The sequence below is a fragment of the Pteronotus mesoamericanus genome, unplaced genomic scaffold (genome assembly GCF_021234165.1).
Source record: "Pteronotus mesoamericanus isolate MK-2021 breed Mesoamerican mustached bat unplaced genomic scaffold, CSHL_Meso_final scaffold_167, whole genome shotgun sequence".
Classification (NCBI taxonomy): domain Eukaryota; kingdom Metazoa; phylum Chordata; class Mammalia; order Chiroptera; family Mormoopidae; genus Pteronotus; species Pteronotus mesoamericanus.
Genome location: NW_026555308.1, coordinates 34737077 through 34757660, shown reverse-complemented (window position 1 = coordinate 34757660; position 20584 = coordinate 34737077). Strand labels below are relative to the sequence as shown.

General features: G+C 36.2%; 1 pseudogene; it reads right to left on the bottom strand.

Annotated features, from left to right (window-relative positions):
- Positions 1 to 7496: 7496 nt before the first annotated feature.
- On the bottom strand, positions 7497 to 8773 carry LOC129083492 (spindle and kinetochore-associated protein 3-like; annotated as a pseudogene).
- Between the last annotated feature and the right edge of the window lie 11811 nt (positions 8774 to 20584).

Genomic DNA, 20584 nt, shown 5'->3' with positions numbered 1-20584 from the left:
TCATTGCAAAAACTGCAATTCAGGGTATTTACCTTGAAGGTTCTTTCTTTCTCTCAATTTTGCAGAAGGAATTCAAGGATTACAATCTGGTTAGTCTCTCCTTGGTTTCAGGAGTGTGGTGAATCTCAGATAACATATATGTTCACTAAATATAATCCATGGAGTGAAAGGCCAAGTGTTTGTGAAAGAGAAGCTTGCTGAGAAGTCTGTTGGCATTCTTTGAGGCATTGAGATAGGATAAATGTCAGCTGTGTGTAACAGAACACACACTGGACCCGGAAGGAGGAAATGTGGGCTCTAATCCCAGTTCCGTAACATATTAACTTTGCCATCTAGGAACAAATCATTTATCTTGCTCTCTTGTGCTTCAGTGAGGATGAAATAAGAAAGTGAGTACAAACATGCTTTACAAATGCTTAAACGGATTCAGGTCAATGTCTTCGAAATGTTGTTGTCTCAGAAGTACTTGATCATAAAATGTACTGGGTTCCTCTTCAAGCACACCGGGCCTCCATTCTGAAAACGGGAAATGAGGGTTGTCCTTACCACCTCCTTCTCCTTAATCCCTTATAGTTAGCCAACCTGAAGTTCCATCAACTTAAATCCTATATCCTTCAATTCACCCAGTTTTCTCCATCTTTACCTCCTGTCCCAAAGTCCATCTCGCAGCAGCTTACACTTGCACCCCTGGAATAAAATGGCCCCCTAAATGATCTCCCTGCAACCATTGTTGTTCCTATCGAGCCACTCTTCTACCTATAGCTAGAGTGCACATTTCCCAAGACAAAACGACTTGGATTACCTTGTTTGGATCTTTCACTGCTTTCCAGTCACTCTTAGGATATTTCCTAACATTACCTGCCCGTCCTGCTGGGACCTCACCCTTGTCAGCCTTCCCAGCCCCGTGTTGTAACACCCACCCCAAGGCCCTTGGCAGTCCCTTGTCCGTTTTACATGCCATGTTTCCCCCCAACACAGGGCCTTTAGCCATGTGGTCCTTTTGGCCTGAATGCCCTTCTTGCCCATCTTTACTACTTAACCCTTATTCATGCATTGCCCCCCGGATTGCAGTTCTCCCTCTGCCCCTGGGATGTCCTCTCTGACCCAGGTAAGTCATCTGCCTCTGCTTTTTACTCTCCTGATAAGATTTTCTTTGATTCATAGCCCTGAACCTGTGAGATTTTAAAAAATGTGGATACCTATTGTTCCTTGAGAAAAAGAACTGTGCATGTTTTATGCTTACTTTTATATTTCTTCACAAAGCCTGTTAGTTTCTCAGATAGATGTATGTTGTATAACTGAATGTATAAATTAATTTAAGGGATGCATAATTCTATTTCTAAAAAGCTTTCAGTTTAGGTATTTTGCCAAAACTAACTCATATGTGTAAATAAAAATTCATGGCTTTAATAATAAAACATGACTACAGGTAACATTTATTTAATATTTACTGTATACCAGACATTAGAAGTATCTCATTTAATTCTTATGACAAACCATAGAGTCAGGTGCTATCATTTTTCTGTTTTATTAATGAGGGTGTTTGATGACTTGCTCAAGGTTATACAACCAGTCAGAGATGGGGCCGTGTTGGGTATTTATTGGAAGGATATTGGAACATTTACAAAATTGTTCAGACGTCTGGAGAGGGAACCTGGAAGCAAGCATAGTTGTGTCAATCGATGCAGCAGAAAATTACAGCTAAGGCCAGGGCATAGGATAGATATGTCATACTTGGTTTTGTTCTCCTAGGACACTGTCCAACCCCATAGCCTGACTTCTGCAGTCTGTTGTCATTGCTGAGAATATTTTCTGTATTTGCAGGATATTCCCAAGCTCCTAAGTCCTGAAAAGGAGCATCTCGTTTATTGTTTCTAGGTCATATGTCTGTGCCATAACTGTCAGGGATGTGAAGGAGCTAAGCCCCCACATCCAACCACTCTGTAAGTGGGGAAGTTTTCCACATTAGAAAGGAACTCTAAATGGGAAACTAAAATTTCACACATATTCAAAACTTTGACATGTCTCTCTGTCTTTTGTGACAGATGCATGCAAACACATGCATTATTGCAGTGCCAATATGCAGCCACTGAGTCTGCCAAATAAGCCACAACTCACAGTGCTGCTTTCCAATGGGCATCAGAGAGCATGCTGTTGGTAACTTCAAAGGCCCCCAGCAGTAGAATAGAACTGGCAACCAAATTAAGAACCACCAAGGCCTGGGGTTAAGTGTCAAAGGTCTGTTTCTCAGCAGCAAGGCACACTGTGAAAAATAATGATTTGGAGTCAGATGATTCTTGCACATTCCTTCCTGAAGCTACACCTGATCTTTATGCAGACCTCCTGTGTGGAAGGTCACAGCAGGGAAATATCCTATTGAACTGGAGTAATCAAGGACTGCCTTTATGGTCAGAAAATAAGGCAGAGAAATCCTGAGAAAATTCTAGAGGCAGTTGGGCCCAGGTTGTCTTAAAAGATTCATGCACAGGTCAGTTTAATTCCAATGAAGACCAAAAATATTTTCCTGTGGCAGGAGATCTAGAGAACACTGTGGGTCTGAGAAAACTTCCATGTTAAGTGTGTTAAAATGTGAAATGAAGCAATAGTAACACACTTTGCAATACCAGTCACATAAAGAAGATTCTCAACACAGAGAAGGAACTGGTTCTGAGCACAGGCTGTTTGTCCTTGTTTTTTCATGTTGGGGAGATTGTGACTTATTCTCTGCCAAAACACTTGCAATATAAAAAAATAATAGGAATAGAAATGGCTGTTTGTTGACTTGTGCCTCCAGTTATATTTTAAAAATGTCCTAAATTCCTTGCTTCTTTTTGACAACTGCTTAAGTGAATACTTTTGTGACGAGATGTGCTATCTAGGGAAACCCTGGCATCTATTAAGCATGGACTTACTTGCGTATACTTTCTTACTTCATTCTTACACTTTTATCTTTTCCTTTGTTTGGCCAGATCTTCCATGTTATATACCTGGTATAGAGTGTATTGGCTGAGAAGAAACTAGAAAGAGAATATTTTTGGTCTATAGTTATACCCAAGTAATAAAATTTATTTAACATTTATTGTACTTTTCACCACCACACTAAGAGCCAGGTGCCACTATTACATCAAATTTAAAGATGCAGAACTTGATGAGAGAGATTTAGGTGACTTGGTCTATGTAATTTCTTGAAACAACTTGACACTGATGCTAGGTGTTCAACATTTTGAGAGAATCTTAATGGAATGTATATGTTATATCTGCCCTATAAGTTTCACATTGGTTTTTAGAGTAACTTATGGTTTAGGAAGAACAATGTTAAGGATGAGGAACAACTGTTCCCACTCCCAGCAACTCTCTCCCTCATCTTACCTGTTTGCATGTGACTATGTATGGAATGAAAGGATCCTCAGCTGGAATTAGATTTTGGCCCTTAGTCTTAGCCCTTCTGCTCATTATTGATGTGAACTTCAGCAAATCAAATAACCACTCTGGTTCACAATTTTCTTATCTGCAAGGAAGGGGTAAGGGAACTAACACCAGTATAGCAAAATACAGAGCATCCAGAAGCTGAAGACAAAGATAATGAAAGACTTAGAAATCATGTAACAAGAGTACGGGTTAAAGGAATTAGGAAATTTTAAGTTGTTGAAGAGAATATGAAAGGAAACATGAATGCCTTCAAATATTCGAGAGCATAAGGATTAAAAGTTCTGCATGTTTCTTAAGAGGGGAGAATACATATGGTTGGCAGAAAATATACAAGATCAGATTTCAGCTGAATAAAATAACTTCTCAAATAATGATTAGGGCTGTGCAGGTGTGAGATAAAATGCCTCAAAATGCAGACTTTAATCTGATCTTAGATATAGTCTGAACCTGAAAAGATGAATTGTTGCAATGGATAAAACATTCACCTAGATCAGTGGTTCTCAACCAAGGGTATCTTTGTTTCACAGGGGACATTTGGCAATGCTTGGAAATAACTTTCTTTGTCACAATTAGAATGGGCATAGGTTGCTACTGATATTTATGGGTAGTGTCCCTGGTTGCTGCTGCTAATCCTCCTATCACAAAGCCTCAGCAATAAGAAAAATTTAAAGATCTGTCCAGCCCCAAATAGAAATAGTGCTGAGGTCAAGAAACATTATACTAGATGAAATCTAAAGCTGTTTCCAAAAATTAGACTCAATGATTTTACATTTTATACAAGACTTTCAAAGATAAAAATGTTAGTATTATTCTTCACATCTAAATGACTTAAAGAAGTTTAAAAAAACTTAGATTTAAAAAAATTTATATGTCCTTTGTGCAATAATACTAGTTCTAGCCATATGCAAATTTGTTTAAAATGACTCAAGTGGAAGTATATACTGTGTCATGAATAGGAAGAATTGACATCATTAAAATGCCCATACTACCCAAAGAAATCTACAGATTCAGCACAATTCCTATTAAGATACCAATGGCATATATCACAGAAGTATAACAAGTATTCCAAAAATTTATATGGAACCACAAAAGACCCTGAATAGCAATAGCAATCTTGAGAAAGAAGAACAAATTTAGAGGAATCACTCTACCTAATATCAAACTATACTGCAAGGCCATAGTAATCAAAACAGTATGGTACAGGCATAAAGACAGACACATAGGTCAGTGGAACAGAATAGAGAGCTCAGAAATAAACCTGTGTCTTCATAGTCAATTAATAACTGATAAAGGAGGCAAAAACACACAATGAGCTAAAGATAGTTTATTCAATAAATGGTGTTGGGGAAATTAGACAGATACATGCAGAATAATGACCATAGACCACCCTCTTACACACAAAAATAAACTCAAAATAGATTAAAGACTGGAAGAAAATGCAAGCAATATAATCCTGGACATTTCTTGTAGTGATATTTTCTTCTCATATGTCTTCTTGGGCTAGGAAAACCAAAGAAAAAATAAACAAATGGGACACCATCAAAATAAAAAGTTTTTGCACAGCAAAGGAAATCATCAACAAAATGAAAAGGCAACCCACTGAATGGGAACACATATTTGCCAAAATATCTGATAAGGGGTTAATATCCAAAATTTATGATGAATGTATAGAACTCAACACAAAGAAACCCAAATTACCCAATTAAAATATAGGCCAAGGACCTGAAGAGACAGTTCTCCAAAGAGGAGATACAGATGGTAATAGACATATGAAAAGATGCTCAATGTCACTAATCATCAGAAAAATGCAAATTAAAACCATAATAAGATATCCCCTCACACCTGTCAGAATGGCTATCATTAATAAATCAAAAAAAAAAACAAGTACTGGCAAGGATGTGGAGAAAGGGAAACCCTTTTGCACTGCTGGTGGGAATGCAGATTGGTGAGGCCAGTGTGGAAAGCAGTGTGGAGTTACCTCTAAAAATGCCTTATAACCCAGTGATTCCACTTCTGGGAATCTATCCTATGAAATTCAAAACACTAATTTGAAAGAATATATGCACCCCTATGTTAATTGCAGCATTATTTACAGCAGCCACATTTTGGAAACAGCTCATGTCCATCAGTCAATGAGTGGAGAAAACAGCTTTGGTCATTTACACAATGGAATATTACTTGGCCATTTGACCCTTTACAACAGCATGGATGGACCAGGAGAACAGTATGCTACGTGAAATAAGCCAGTCAAAGAAATACCATATGATTTCACTTGTATGTGGAATCTAATGAACAAACTGAACTAACAAGCAAAGTAGAGGCAGACTCATAGATGAAGAGAAGGTTGATAGCTCCAGGGGAGGGGCTGGGGGGATGGAGGGATTGAGCAAAAAGGAAAAAAATAAAAGAGGAAGAACTCATGAACACAGACAACAGTGTGATGACTACAGGGGGCGGGGGGTAGGTGGAAGTGGAAGGGAGTATAGGAGGATAAATGGTGATGGAAAACATAAAATAAAATTAATTAATTAAAAATAAGAAACATAAAATGACTCAGTCAAATCTGGAACATCATTTGTACGTGTTATTTTAATATATTACTCTAGGTTCATTTGTTATTTCTTATTTAAGTTCCAATTTAGATTAGTTTTAAAATCTATTGCTCAAAACTATTTCAGAGTTATATATGTCTATTTTTTTTTTACAGATTCTTTCCTTTTTTCCCCAATATCTCCACATTTACCATGCATGTGGTCCCCCTTGGGGCACCTCCTGTCACAGGCATTTGTTAGTGATGTGGTAGGTATTATGGAGATGGCATTGATCTAAGAGTGAGGAGACAGGGCTCTGTGGCTGACCAGTATGGCTCTGGAAGAGTTACCCGAGATTTTTGCCCCTTTAATAAAATTAGAGTATAGGTTGCTTTTACCTTAAGCTTCTTACAGCATTAACATTTTATAGGGAGCCGAAAGGAAAACATTTATTGAACATTTACAACATGCGAGGAACTTCATATATTTAATCTTTTAATCCTCACAACAAACCTGTGAAATTGGTACTATTGCATCCATTTTTAATTAATGGGAAAGTGCGCTCAAAGGGATTATGTGAATTGTCCTATAGCACAGAGTTAAATCCTGTTTATCTTTGATCTAAATGAAAGATAGCTCAAGGATTATTTCTTCTAGGGAATCATTCTTGATCCCTTAGTCTGGCCTGAGTTTCTATCCAGGTGCTGTTTCTGCACTTACCTCATTCAATTGACATTAATTCTATATATGTATTGGGTTGGCCAAAAAGTCTATTTAGTTTTCTCCATAAAATAAAAGATGCATTTTTTAGTTTCATCAATAACTTTATTGACTTGGATAATTTGAGTATGTAGGCTATCTCCTCTGTGGTATAACATTGATTGTTCTTAATTAGTGTCTTGATTTGATCGCTATCAACTTCAACTGGTCTACCTGACCATGGAGCATCATCATCCAGTAAGCAATCTCCAGTACAAAACTTCGCCCACCACTTCTGACACATTTGATCAGTCATAGCACCTTCTCCACAAATACTGCACAAATCTTACTATTGCTTTTCAGTTAACGTTTTTACCTTTCTTGAAATAATAAGGCATAATATGTTGAAAATGTTGCGTATCTTCTATCTTCAACATTAAAATGACTATACAAAAATTCACCAGTTTTGAAAGTTTTTTTGATATGCACACTGATACGGCAGCTGTCACAATACCATCTAACAAATTATTTTTAGGTGACTTTATTTGAGTTGCAAATAGTAACACTTAAATTTTAAAAATTATTGATCCTGCTCCCTAGTAGTATTTCTTAATCCATTGTTAGATTAGGTATGGTAAATCTGAAATCAATGAAATAGTAATGTTACTTAAAAATTGAATTACTGAGCTACATGTCAGCAAGACTGAGGTTAAACTAAATCAAAACTTAATAAAAACCATATTATGACATCAGTGTCCATGGCCATCTTTGATATGGGTTGGTTTTTAGACAGGGAGACATGGGAATGTGAAAAACAAAGTGAGTCCAGCTTTGCTTTCATCTCATTCTGTTCAGTTTCTATAACAGATGGACCCGTTTGAATTTTTTCATCGGTTTTTTGTTTCCAACATCTTAGTTGTTTTGTCCTTCACATCTAGTAAGGAATGCTTCACTGGGAGGCATGGTCTTAACTGCTACTGGAGTAGTACCTAGGTTTGGGTTGTGTTTTGATAAAATCTGGAGACTATCTTCTGGAATTGTAGTTACTTTTGGAGGTGTAGGTGTTCTGAGCAGATTCTTATAAGAAGAAATCAAGGGGGAAAAGGGAGAAGCACAATTCTCAGAGCACTTGTCTGAATAGCACTTGTCTGAATTTAAAATTAACGATATACAGTCTTTCATTTCCAAATCATTTGATGAACTATTTGTTTTTGATAATTGATAACTTGCATATACCAAAGCTGTATTGCTCTCTGTAGAAGGAATGTTCAAACCAGGAGTACAGAATATAGATGCCAAGGGAGATTTTTTATATTTGGCATCATTTTTTTTCCAATTGCTTGTTCATTAGACCAGTAGTGGCACTACTCTCACTGGACACTGGTTCTGTTTCTATGGCTTCGTCACTTTTATTCTTCACATTTTAAAGTCCCATTGTGTAATCTTCATTCAAACACATAGTATGTTCAGATACCAAAATGCTCTAATTTAGGAGTCACCCACTCAAAATTGTTCATATTTAGTGCATATTTTGGAGTTTTTAGTACTTTTTCCTTTTGGTAGTTTACCACCTGTGGAGGTTTTGGTGGAACTTGAGGTATTAGGTACCACTCGAGTCCAAAATCTGAAAGTTGCAGACTACGTGGAATCTTCTCAGAAACAAAGCTGCTTGGAACAACAGGATTGTTGTTCTTGTTGTTAGATATATTATCCTCCACATCAGGCTTTTGAAGATTTTCATCCCTAATGGACTCTGGTTTAGAGTCAGCAACTTCTTACTCATCCTCTGAATTTTTCTTGTCACATTGATTATATTCATACTTCTGGAAATATTCTCTTATTTTTATGATATCCGCTGAATTTTTTCTCCATCAGTACTTTTATTGTCTTAATGAAACCAATGCTTTCTTGACTTTCCAAACTTGCTTTATCAAGAACATTGACATTATCCTTTAGAGTCTGAACTTCTGAATGAAGGTCATGTAAAATTCTCATTGCATAACCTTCAAAGTCGCTGTCTTTCCCTTCCACGTCCCAAAGCAGCCGCATCCTCTCACTGTCCAGGGTGATTGCAGAGACCGCAGCTTCACACACCACCTCTGTATTGGGTCCATGGTGACCCCAATGCACCACAGAGCCTGCTGCTTGTTTTAACAAAATTGTTTTGAATGAAATTAAAAACAACTGAACGCTATTAGAGCCATCTTACGGAAAAACAAACAAACAAACTTTTAGGCCAACCCAATATATATATGGTCTGATAGTTCTGAGATGCCATTTCCTCATGGGTAATGACCCATGCATTTATTCTTTTTATCTCCAGCACCACAAATAATGACTGGTACATGGTAGGCACACTAAAGTTTTTTAACTGAATTGAACTCATTGTATCATTCTCCAAATTAATCTTAAGACAAACATCCTCAATTCAATAGGCCATTATGAATCTATTAATATAATATTCTTTCTCTTTTTTTGACATTTAACCCACTTCTTTATTGATTTTTGTGTTAGAATAAGAATATTAAATAATTTAAAAACAGAATAATATAGCAAAAGATTTCAAGGCATTCTTGGGAAATACTGGATTGGCCAAAAAATTCATTTAGTTTTTTCCATATGATGGCTCTAGTAGTGTTTAGTTATCTTTAACTTCATTCAGAACAATTTTGTTAGATTTAAATGCACGACAGCTGTCGTATCGCCGTGCATTTAAAAATAAAATTTATCAAATTGGTGGATTTTTGTGCGGCCATTTTAATATTGAAAGTGGAAGAAGATATACAACATTTTTGGCATTGTATGCTTTATTATTTAAAGAATGGTAAAAGTGTAACTGAAATGCAGAAAAAGATTTGTGCAATGTATAGAGAAGGTGCTGTGACTGATCGAACATGTCAAAAGTGGTTTGTGAAGTTTCTTGGTATTATTGACATTTTGGCCGAATAATTCTTTGCTTTGGGGCTGTCTTATGCACTGGAAGATATTTAGCAGCACCCCTGGCTTCTACCCCTTAGAAGCTGAGATACTCAAAATATCGAAATGGATAAAGTTATTGGTGAAAATGTGAAATGTGTCTTTTGTTTTATGGGAAAAATCTAAACAGACCTTTTGGCCAACCCAATAATAATTATCCATGGTCTCTCACCCTAGCCTTGCGCTGCAATTCCATTTGCTCCCCTGAGCAGGCGGTGGCAGGCCTAAATTGGGAAGCTGAACAGGGTCTCACCAAAGCACTTTGAGGAAGCATGGTGCTCTGGATTTTCCTTGTTTCAGGAGCTCCCTGGCCTGCTAATGAATAATTCCTAATAAAGACTAATGCAATGGTGAAGGACTATATGTTCTTAATGAACCATAAAACTGAAATGCAAGCATTCATGGGTGTTCACTCAAGCTTAATACTCAATACTCAAGCACAACCTGAAATAGACATAGTAGCTAGAATATCCAAAAAATGGGATTTGAACAGTTATAATTAATATTTATTGAGCTATTTGTCAAATACTTTATTGTTTTTTTTTTGTTTATACATACATCTCATTTAATCTTTACCAAAACTGTATGTGGTAGTGACTTTTATTATTCCTGTTTAAAAGATGGGGAAATTGATGCTAAGAGATTAGGTACTTTACCCAAGGTTATACAACTAATGAATGGATATGAATAAAGGCCCTTTAATTCTAGAAACATACTCATAACCAGAGCTGCTATTGTCTGTGTCATTGGAAGGGTGACTCTTGTTTTTTTCCAAATCCTGTTTTAAACCCCTTAGTCCTTCTGGAAATGTGAAAGATCTACTGCCGGTTGGCCAAGGAAAGTTATAAAGAGTATAAGCTACAAGTTCTTCTTGATTATATTGACTCATATATATCCTGTCAATTATAGTGTTTTACAGTCAACAGTGAATTGCCATGGTGGGCCTTCAGAACAATATTTTCAACATTTTCTATTCTCTAGTAAATATTTGTCTTTTGAAAAATATGTTATTTAGCTGATTATCCTTTTCCTCTCATAGATCAGCATTTTCTTCATTTACTACTGGTGCTCTCTTCTTTATTTGGAATGTTACTGTCAAGATTTCTCTCATTTGTCCACAGCTTTCTATGTGTGTGTGTGAGTGTGTCCTTTAAATACACAGGCAGGCTCGCTTCCCCTGGGATCCAAAGCAAATTTGGCTCCCCAAGCCCCTGCTCTACCGAGTTTCTAGTATCTGTGGGCATCTTCATTGCTGCATCTATTGTTACTTTTTCTTAGTAGCTTTCTCTTTGTGCTTAAAAGTCTTTTAGAAAAGAAACAAAATGTGATGTTTGGCATTTCAATTTAACCCAAAGCTGGGTCTGCCGATTAACTGCAGAGGTTGTCTCTGTGGGTCAAAGCTTCAGCTTTCTTTCCATGCCTTTCTTCTCCGTTTAAAGACAGGGACTTAGGATAATGAGAAAGTGACCTTCATCCCCAAGAAAATGACCTACATTTTGCTTCACACACAGGCTGAAATATCATATTGCTGTTTTCCCTGAGTTTCAAACAATAAAAGCACGATTCTGGGGATTACCTTTCTTAATGGTATTTTAAGTAGCAGTAACTAAAAAAAAAAAAAAAAAAAATTCAAACTGATAGGCTTTTATAATAGGCAAAATTAAGACCCAGGATATCTGTATTGTAGTGATTAAGAGGGTCTTAGTTCCCAGGACTGCTGCCTGTGAAGAAGTGTCTTTTTCATATCTTGTAAGTAGTTGCAATGAGCCTAATTAACTTTATAAGCAAATACTCAACATCTGACCAGAAACAAAATGACCTTCTAGGGTTCTTCTGTTTTACTAATCTGAATTTTAATAAATAAGAACATGGTATGTTTGTCCATCATAAAATGCATAATTCAAGGGGAAGAATCATACTTCTACACCCACATAGATTAAATAAACAATCACAGAGAGTCTGGAAAGTTACTGACCTCAGGAAAAGGAGAGTGAGGAGAATGTGACTCTGTGCCCTGTGTCTATTTAATTTAGAAAAAACTTCTGTGATGACTAGCTAAAGCAAGGTAGCCCTGTAAACAGCCGAGTTCCCTGTTACTGAAGACATTCAAGAGTTCCACAGCATAGGAGGCTGTGCTGTTATAAAGGGGAATATAGCATCAGATGGAGAATTGGATTAAATATCTCCATGCTTTTTTTTCAGCCCCAGGATTGAGATGAGAGGCTAAATCTCATCTAGTAGAAGATAAATATCAAAGCCAGAGTAAACCTGGACCAGTACAGAAGCCCTTCCACTTACTATTATAATTCCCCCAAAGGCTACACGGTGTCTGCCTGACTAACCCTAGTCAGGCCCAGGTTTCTGACGCTCCAGGCACCGGGCATGAATAGAAATAGTCAAAGTGATCTGCAAATGTTGATAAGAAACATTATAAAAAATGTTTATTTCCTTTAAGGTATAATTAGTTTGCCTTGTCTTAATATTTTGGAATATAATTAAAATAATATTCTAGTTTGCTCAACTATATTTTTATCATTTTTTTCATCCAAACACATTGAGAAACAACCAATATTTTGTTGTTAAATTGCCAATTCCCATTTCAGGTTAATAGTAATAATAATCCTACTTAATAACAGAAAATTATTTATTCAAAGAAACAGTTACCCTAAATACAACAACTGCTTTTTGTGACTTGTTCATATGACTCAGGATCTTTTCAATTAGTTGGTTTGTTTACATGTCTAGAAAAGCCAGGAGTTTAGGTCTGCCCTTAGCATGAGTAATGTGACTTTTGTTCCAATTTATAAAAAAATTAGACAAATCACGGTGAATGACAATTTTTTAAATATTAGTTGGTTGATATGAGGGGAAAAGGCACACTTTAGTCCTCATTTTTTTTTTAGCCTTAATGTCCAATTGATCAAAAATGAAAACCAGTGTGATAAGGTGTATGGAAAAAAACCACACACTTGACTGCCCTTGCAGACACGATTCCATCCTCCCATTATAACACCAAGTTAACACTAGCTCTCACCACTGATCTGAAGCAGCCGGGAAATGGAACATTACCTAGTTTGATCGTATCTGCGGAATCCTCAGCTCCATGGACCCTGGAGAACCCATATGCTACTGCTCTATTTTAGTTTTCATTGCACTATTGTTTCTGCAATATTTAGCAACATGAGCACAGGCCATATGTGGAGTAGAGAAAGAATTTATTATTCAGTTTGTCAGTCCCTATATTTAAAGGGTTTATAGTATGCCAGAAATTCTGGCAACAGCCTCTTGTATAATTAATTGCCTTATCCTTCCAAGCTAATGGGATGAGTTTGAGGCCAGAGTGAGATTATTTATAAGAAATGTTTCGTCCCCTGGTGCTCTGTCAGAATCCGTCCTCTCATCAGGGTAATTGTCAGGGTAATTTTGTTGGGTCTTTCATAAAAGGGAAGATGTTAAGGTCAATATGAAGGAACCAAATAGAACCTAATCAGCTAGGGTATTTGAATACTTTCCTATTGTTTTGTTACTGGGAAGAGCTAGGTAGAAAGGAGTCAAGTGAGGATGAGCAGAAAAACAGAATTTTTTAATCTAATTTCTTTTTTCTTTTTAAAATCATTTTTATTGTTATTTTATTATAGTTGTCCCAATTTTTCCTCCTTTTCTCTCCTTTGCCCATCCCACCCCCACTCCCACAGTCAATTCCCATACTGTTGTCCTTTTAAAATTGTGTAACAAGAATGCCAGTAATATAATAATCAGAAATTTTACATAGTTGAGCTGCATTAGGACTTTGCTAGTCTCATTTTTTAAGGCAAAATCTTATTTTGGATGACTTTTCTTGCTTGCTTTCTTCCGAAGCAGTCTCATTTCATTCCTAGAGGCCACTGTTTATAATACAGTCGAAACAATCTTACAAAGTTGATTACTTAAACTCAACCTCCTTCTTGGGTCTCTTTTGTGATTTTCCTTTGATAGTACAGAGCTTCAAAGGATAGCCTTAGGAAGAGAGAAAAATTATCTAGGAATATGTGCAGTGTAAACTAGGGAAGTCATCAGACCTCAGTCAATTAAGTCTGAGATACAAAAGAGAGTCAAAATTGCTTCCACCTGTGGTTGGTCCTAAACTAAACATATCTATCCCTTATGTTAGGTTATTTGGAAATCCTATTGACATATATGGTGAAAGAAGCAGGTCTGACTTTAGGTGGTGGGCACATAATGCAATATAGAGATGATGTATCAGAGAAATATATGCTTGAAACCTATTAATCTTATTAACCAATGTCACCCCAGTGCATTTAATTTTTAAAAAAGATAGACTATATTTTGGAAACCTGAAAAAAGTCTACATTATATTATTGCAAGCTGAAGGGTTTAGTGCTACAGTTGAACCTTTGTCCTACTCTTGCATTTCCCACCTGTACAGTGGTATTCACCACCTTCTTCAACCTCCACTTATCCAAATGCCTGGTATTCGTAGTTTCTAATAAACTTCCCTCTATCTGTTCTCTGGTGAGGGAAAACTATTTTCCTTCCTCATGAATTTTCTCAAAGGAACCATCACATCTGGCTACATCTTGGCTTTGGGGTTAGTCCCATCTCGTCCTTCTGTGTCCTTGGAATCTTTTCCTTGGAATCACCTCCTTTGCGCTGGGCCATGGTTAGATGCAGGTCCTCAGAATGCCACGGCTGTCTGCTGCAGGGAGAACGCAGGCAGGAGCCCCGGGACCCTGTTATCGGAGCCAGGCGTTGTCTGGCTCACCTCACGTACTTAAACCTCATGTACCAACCCTACCAGCAATGCTTCGTTTTAGGTGAACTTCTTTTTCTGCTGCATGTGACTCTGTAGAATCGGTAGGATCTGCTTTCTTGGGGCCTTGGGGCCTCTGTGTGTAGCTTTATGTGTACCTGTCTGTGGTTATATGTATATAAGAGATTCTGTGTGTGTGTGTGTATCATGAGTGCACAGAAGATTTCCTCTTTTCTAGTCACCTGTTGTCATAGGTGTCATGCCTTAAAGGTTATAACAATTCTATTCCTCTTTACCTGGGATTTACATTTGATGTCTTATGGGCTCCAAAGACAGTCACTAGTTTATTAATTTCTGCATAGAACAAATGCAATCTATGTATGAAGTTCTTTCTGATTGTGGATTGTAGCCACCAATCTGAATCGCATGCAGTTTGGGTTTTCCTCTGCACGGTGCTATCTAAAGTGTGGTTCATGTACAGCTTCTGGTCTGTGAACTGAGTATTACTGTTTAATAATTAGGTGAGGAAATTATATCAGCATGCAAACCAGCACACCGCTTCCTTTGTCAAAAAAATTTTGCTGTGAGAAAAATGTCAACTGAACAAAAGGCTTAGAAATACAGTTGATTTACACTCTGGTACAAGCTTCTTACAATATCAGGACCTGTAACAAGTAGTTCCAGGGCCAGTGCTTTTGGAAGCACTGCTGTAGGAGGACATTCTCAGAGCTGGGAACATCATTTAGCATTTAAGGGAAGCTGGGTCAGGGCTGACTGAGCTCTCCCCTCCCCTCCTTCCTCAGCTTTTCCTGTCTACACTACACACCTCCCCAGCTCTCCAGGCACACAGGGATGTTTGACAGAACATAGGCTCCTAACTCTTGGAGGTCCTCACAAATATCTCATATCCCCCCAATTCAAGAACTATTTTCTGAACTGGAAACTTCAATTTAATGTTTTAAACACCAGTAAATCAAAAGACAAAAAGATTTTATATGTAATATACTAATTGGTTGTATTAATTAATTCGTATGTTCCTTTTTCTCATAGTCCCAAACTATTACCAAATAATTACTTAATTTTAAGTATCTTAAAACCCAGAATGGATTTCTAATGTCAGTTTGATTTTATAAACTACTGAAATGTATGGCATCATTCTTATGTGCATGTCAAGATTAGAAAAAACTGAGTCAGGACTAACTCAAGATTAGGATAAACCTATCTAAAATTCAAAGTGATTAAAGAGGGAATAGACTTTGTGGATTATGACTATATTAAATATAAACTAGAAGGTACATGTATATTTATGATGCTTTGAATCCCTGTATTTGTTCCTTCAGTACCATGACATCTTCAATTTTGTAACAAGATGATTTTGTAACAAAATGTCTAAAATTTATAAGTGTCCAGGCAGGTATTCAGCCACATAAAAATTCATTATTCTGAGCTAAATAAATAAAAGTGCAAAGAGAATTATTCTCTAGTTTATTTTTCTATACCATATGATAGCCTGGTAAAGTATTAAGCACAGAAACCCATTACTAAGGGTTGTTATTAAATGTATCATTTTAAAGTGAGCCCATCTCTTTATATTCTGACATCAGATCAATGACTCTGCATTTTGATTCACATCATTTGTTGGAAGAGATAAAATGGGATTTATCATCTGCTTGTTTTTTTTTTTGTTTGATCTTTCTGTTTCTGCATTGCTTAAGACACTTAAGAACCCCATCAGGATAGGATCCTTGAAACTAATTTGATTTGCTAGCAGAAGCCAGTTTGTATAACCCTGAAACTATCTAATTTTTTTAACTGGAAATACCATGTCAAATCTCTCTGACTTCAGGTGGATGGAAATGACCTACTTTCTGTCACACTGACCTAGTATAGAGTGCTTAATGCAGGTAATATTGATGATCGAGGCTGAAAGAAAGGCCACAGGGCTCCATAGCTAGCTTCAAGTGAAACGCTCTCTTGTCCCCTACACTCATTCTTATTTCCACAGCCGTCACCATTATCAAGAACTGAAAAGATTTCCAAAGCAGATCCCTGAAATGGTCATTCTATGTGACAAGAATACAAAATATAATAATTTACTTCCTCGGAGTGCCCTTATGGCCAGAATTTTCTCATCCTTTAGGTCTAACTTACATGTCATTTTTTCTCCCCAAATATTGAATAGGCAATCTGAAGTTTCTCACCCACTAATCCTTTTTCCCCCTTTACATCTGCTGCTATTTCCTTCAAAGCATTTATTAAAATGATTGTTTATTCATATATTTGCTTATTTTGTGTCTCTGAATAATATGAACTCCATGAAGGCAGTGAGCATGTCTTTCTTCCTTCCTTCCTTCCTTCCTTCCTTCCTTCCTTCCTTCCTTCCTTCCTTCCTTCCTTCCTTCCTTTCTTTCTTTCTTTCTTTCTTTCTTTCTTTCTTTCTTTCTTTCTTTCTTTCTTTCTTTCCTTCCTTCCTTCCTTCCTTCCTTCCTTCCTTCCTTCCTTCCTTCCTTCCTTCCTTCCTTCCTTCCTTCCCTCCTTCCTTTCTTTCTTTTTTTAAACCTCAGAGCCCAGATTAACGGCTCCAATACATTTGAAAATTTGATAAATAAATTCTGTATGAGTGAGGTTGTCCTTTTGGTTACTTGGTATTGTTAGAGAGTGTAAAAATATTTAAAAAGTTGGCTGAAGGGGAATGGAAAACATTTTTGGAAATCCTTGTGTTACGCTTATCACATGCTACAACGACAACGGAACATCCTTTCCCCTCCCACCAAGTAATATTGAATTGGGAGTTAGTTTCACATGCTTCTCTGTGTCTTTAAATCAATATATTCAGTATTTTGATATTTGTTAATCCATGGCTAGCAGTGGATCATCAAGAAGCAAAAAATTTATGTTCTTCACCCCTCCAACATATGTGAATAAGACTGTTCTAAGGCAATGTTTGTAAAGTATGTTGTTTCTTTCAGCTTTCACAAGTTTTTAAAAAGCTGAGTTTTTTGTTCAAAGATATAGAGCAGATCATACAGTAAAGATTTTCTTTAAATGTGAATGAACCATTCGTTTCTTTAAGAGAAATTCAACATTTAGTCAATTTTACCTTCAGTATTATTAAATGCTATCTTCCTTAAAGATCATACAGGAAAGAGCAATGCAATTAAGATCTCAGATGGGGAAAATATAATTTTTTTATTTCTTTCTTTTTTTTAAAACTATTTTTATTTATTTATTTTTAGAGGAAGGGGAAGGAAGGGAGTAGAAGAGGGAGAGAAACATCAAAGTGTGGTTGCCTCTTGCATATCCCCTACTGGGGACCTGGCCCACAACGCAGGCATGTACCCTGACTGGGAATGAAACTTTGGTTTGCAGGCCGGCACTCAATCCACTGAGCCACACCAGCCAGGGCTAATTTTTTCAATTAAACAATAAAATAAAATAATAAACATTTTTTTGGAAGTCAGTTTGGTATTTTAGGGAATATAATCAAGAGGCAGTGAACATTTTTTAAAAAGAACACAGGCTTCAGTCACTGGTTATTTTAAGTACAATCTGGAGCCCTGGCCAGGTGACTCGGTTGGCTGGAGCATCTTCCCATACACCAAAAGGTTGTGGGTCCCATCCCTGCTCTAGGCACATACTTAGGTTGTGGTTCAATCCTTGGTCAGGCAGAGTATGGGAGGCAACTGAATGATATTTCTCTTTCACATTGTTGTTTCTCTTTCTCCTTCATCTTCTCTCTTTAAAATCAATAAATATGTCTTTAAATGAGGATTAAAAAAGTATAATTTGGAAACCTTAATAAAAGGCAATCCCAGAACAAGGCTGGTATTTGTTTTATCTTTAATCCACCTTCTGATGCTGCTTAGTAAAAAGCAGTGGGTGAGAGAAGCTATTTGGGACAAAAATTGTAGAGGCCAAGATGGAATCCAGATTGAATAAAAGTGGCCTTGCAGGTTGATACTAGTTGGGACTCAGTGGTAATGGCATTTCAAACAACTAATTTTTCAAAAAATAGATAGGCAAATTGGAGAAATGGTTATGACATTTTTGAAATTGATCTATAGATTGGTAGATTGGACAGAAATATACTCTAACCAGGTCTTTTTTAAAAAAAGAAATTCATGAACTGATTCTAGAATTTCTTTGGAAACATCATGAAACTCAAATATGTAAAATGATCTTAAAAAACAAGAACCAAGTTTGAGAAATACCACTATCTTAATTCAAGACTGATCATAAAGTCATGTTATTAAGAAGGTGCGATACTGACATAAGGATGAACATGTTTATCAATAGAAGAGACTAGGGAGCTCAGAAATAGACCCACATTGATCTGGTCACATTTAATAAGAGCACCAAAAAACTGCAATGAAGAAAGACAAATCTCCTTAACAAATGGTGCTGCACAACTGAATATGAATATGGAAATAAATGAGTCTCAAACTCTACCTTTACTACACACACACACACACACACACACACACACACACACACACTCTGGGATGGATCACAGGCCTAAACAAAAAAGTGACAGCTAAAACACTAGACTAGAAGAATATCTTTATGAATTTATGTACAGGTAAAAATTTCTTAGAACAAGAAAACAATAACCATAAAGCAAAACTTCGATAAATCATAATTCATCAAAATTTTAAACTTCTAATCAAAATACATAACTTAGAAAATGAATTGGCAACCCACACCCTAGAAGAAAATATTCATAGAATATACAGTACTAAAAAGAAGTGTTCAAAGTATATTAAAATGCCTACAATTCAATAAAATACAGCAAATGAGTTGAACAGACACTTCACTAGGGAATATGTACAAATAGCCAGTAAACATGTGAAAACATTAATCTTCATTAATCTTTACTAATCTTCAGGGAAAAGCAAATTAAAATCATGGTGAGATACTGTTACATACCCCCCAAACAGCAAACGTTTAAAAGACTGACCACGCCAAATATTGAAGATGTGAAGCAAGTGGAATCTCTCATGTTGGTGGGAGAGTAAAATGATACAGTCACTTTGAAAAATGATCTGTCAGTATTTTATAAAACTATATATGCATTTTCCTTATCATAATTCCACTCTTAAGTATTTTTCAAGAGAGATGAGAGCATATAACTACAAAACAAGTTCTACAAGACTGCTCATAACAGCTTTATTTATAATAGCCCCCAAACTGTAGACACCTCAGGTTCATCAATGGGTAATATATTCACCAATAAAGAGAGTGAACTACTGATACAGAGAAAAGATATTGCTGGATCTTAAACATATTATGCTGAGAGAAAACCTAATATAAAGAGGACATTATATGAAGTTCTATTACAGGGAAAACTAATCTTGGTGAAAAAGTATCAGAGTTGTGATTGCCTCTGGTGGGCTTCCAGGAATACGGCATAGAGATTTGCTTGAAAAGGTTATGATGGAACCTTCTAGGGGTGATGATAATGTTCTATATCTTGGTGAGAGTTTGGGTTGCTTAGGTACATTTATTTGTCAAAACATCTAAAAGTCCCTTTATAATTTATATACAGTTAAATGTACAAATATTTCCTAAAACAAACAAAAAGTTAAAACTTACATAAGAGTTTATCTAATTGTAAAGTAGTCTTTTTAAATCTGGGTCTCCTCGGAGCCTTAGATAAGTTTTGGTATATCTATAAAGGCTTTGAAATTATATATAGACTTTGGAAGGGGGATTCAAAGTGTTTTTGAAGTTTTCAAGTGAGCTATGCTCTTTGTGACCTCTCACATAAATTTAAAAAAATCTATACAATTATCTTTCAGATTAACAGAATATGTCATAAATTTAGTTTCAGTACAAAGTATTACTCACTTTTAAGTTCAGATTTATTCAGAATTTTTTGATATCATACTTCATTTTTTTATATCCAATTTGTGGTAATGATTTACTTATCAGTTAATGAATAACAATTCTGATATATTCCCCAATATCTATTCTGAATGTGGTGCTACTGAATAGTTACACTCATATTTTGACGTCTGCTTTGCAAGACAAATAACCGGAGACCATGCACACACACATATACATACTGAGTGGGACAAAAGTAGGTTTACAGTTTTTCATGTAGAAAATAATACAACAATTAATAGATAATAATATAAGAATAAACTGTATTTTGTATACTCACAGCTGTAAGCCTATTTTTGTCCCATCCTGGATTTAT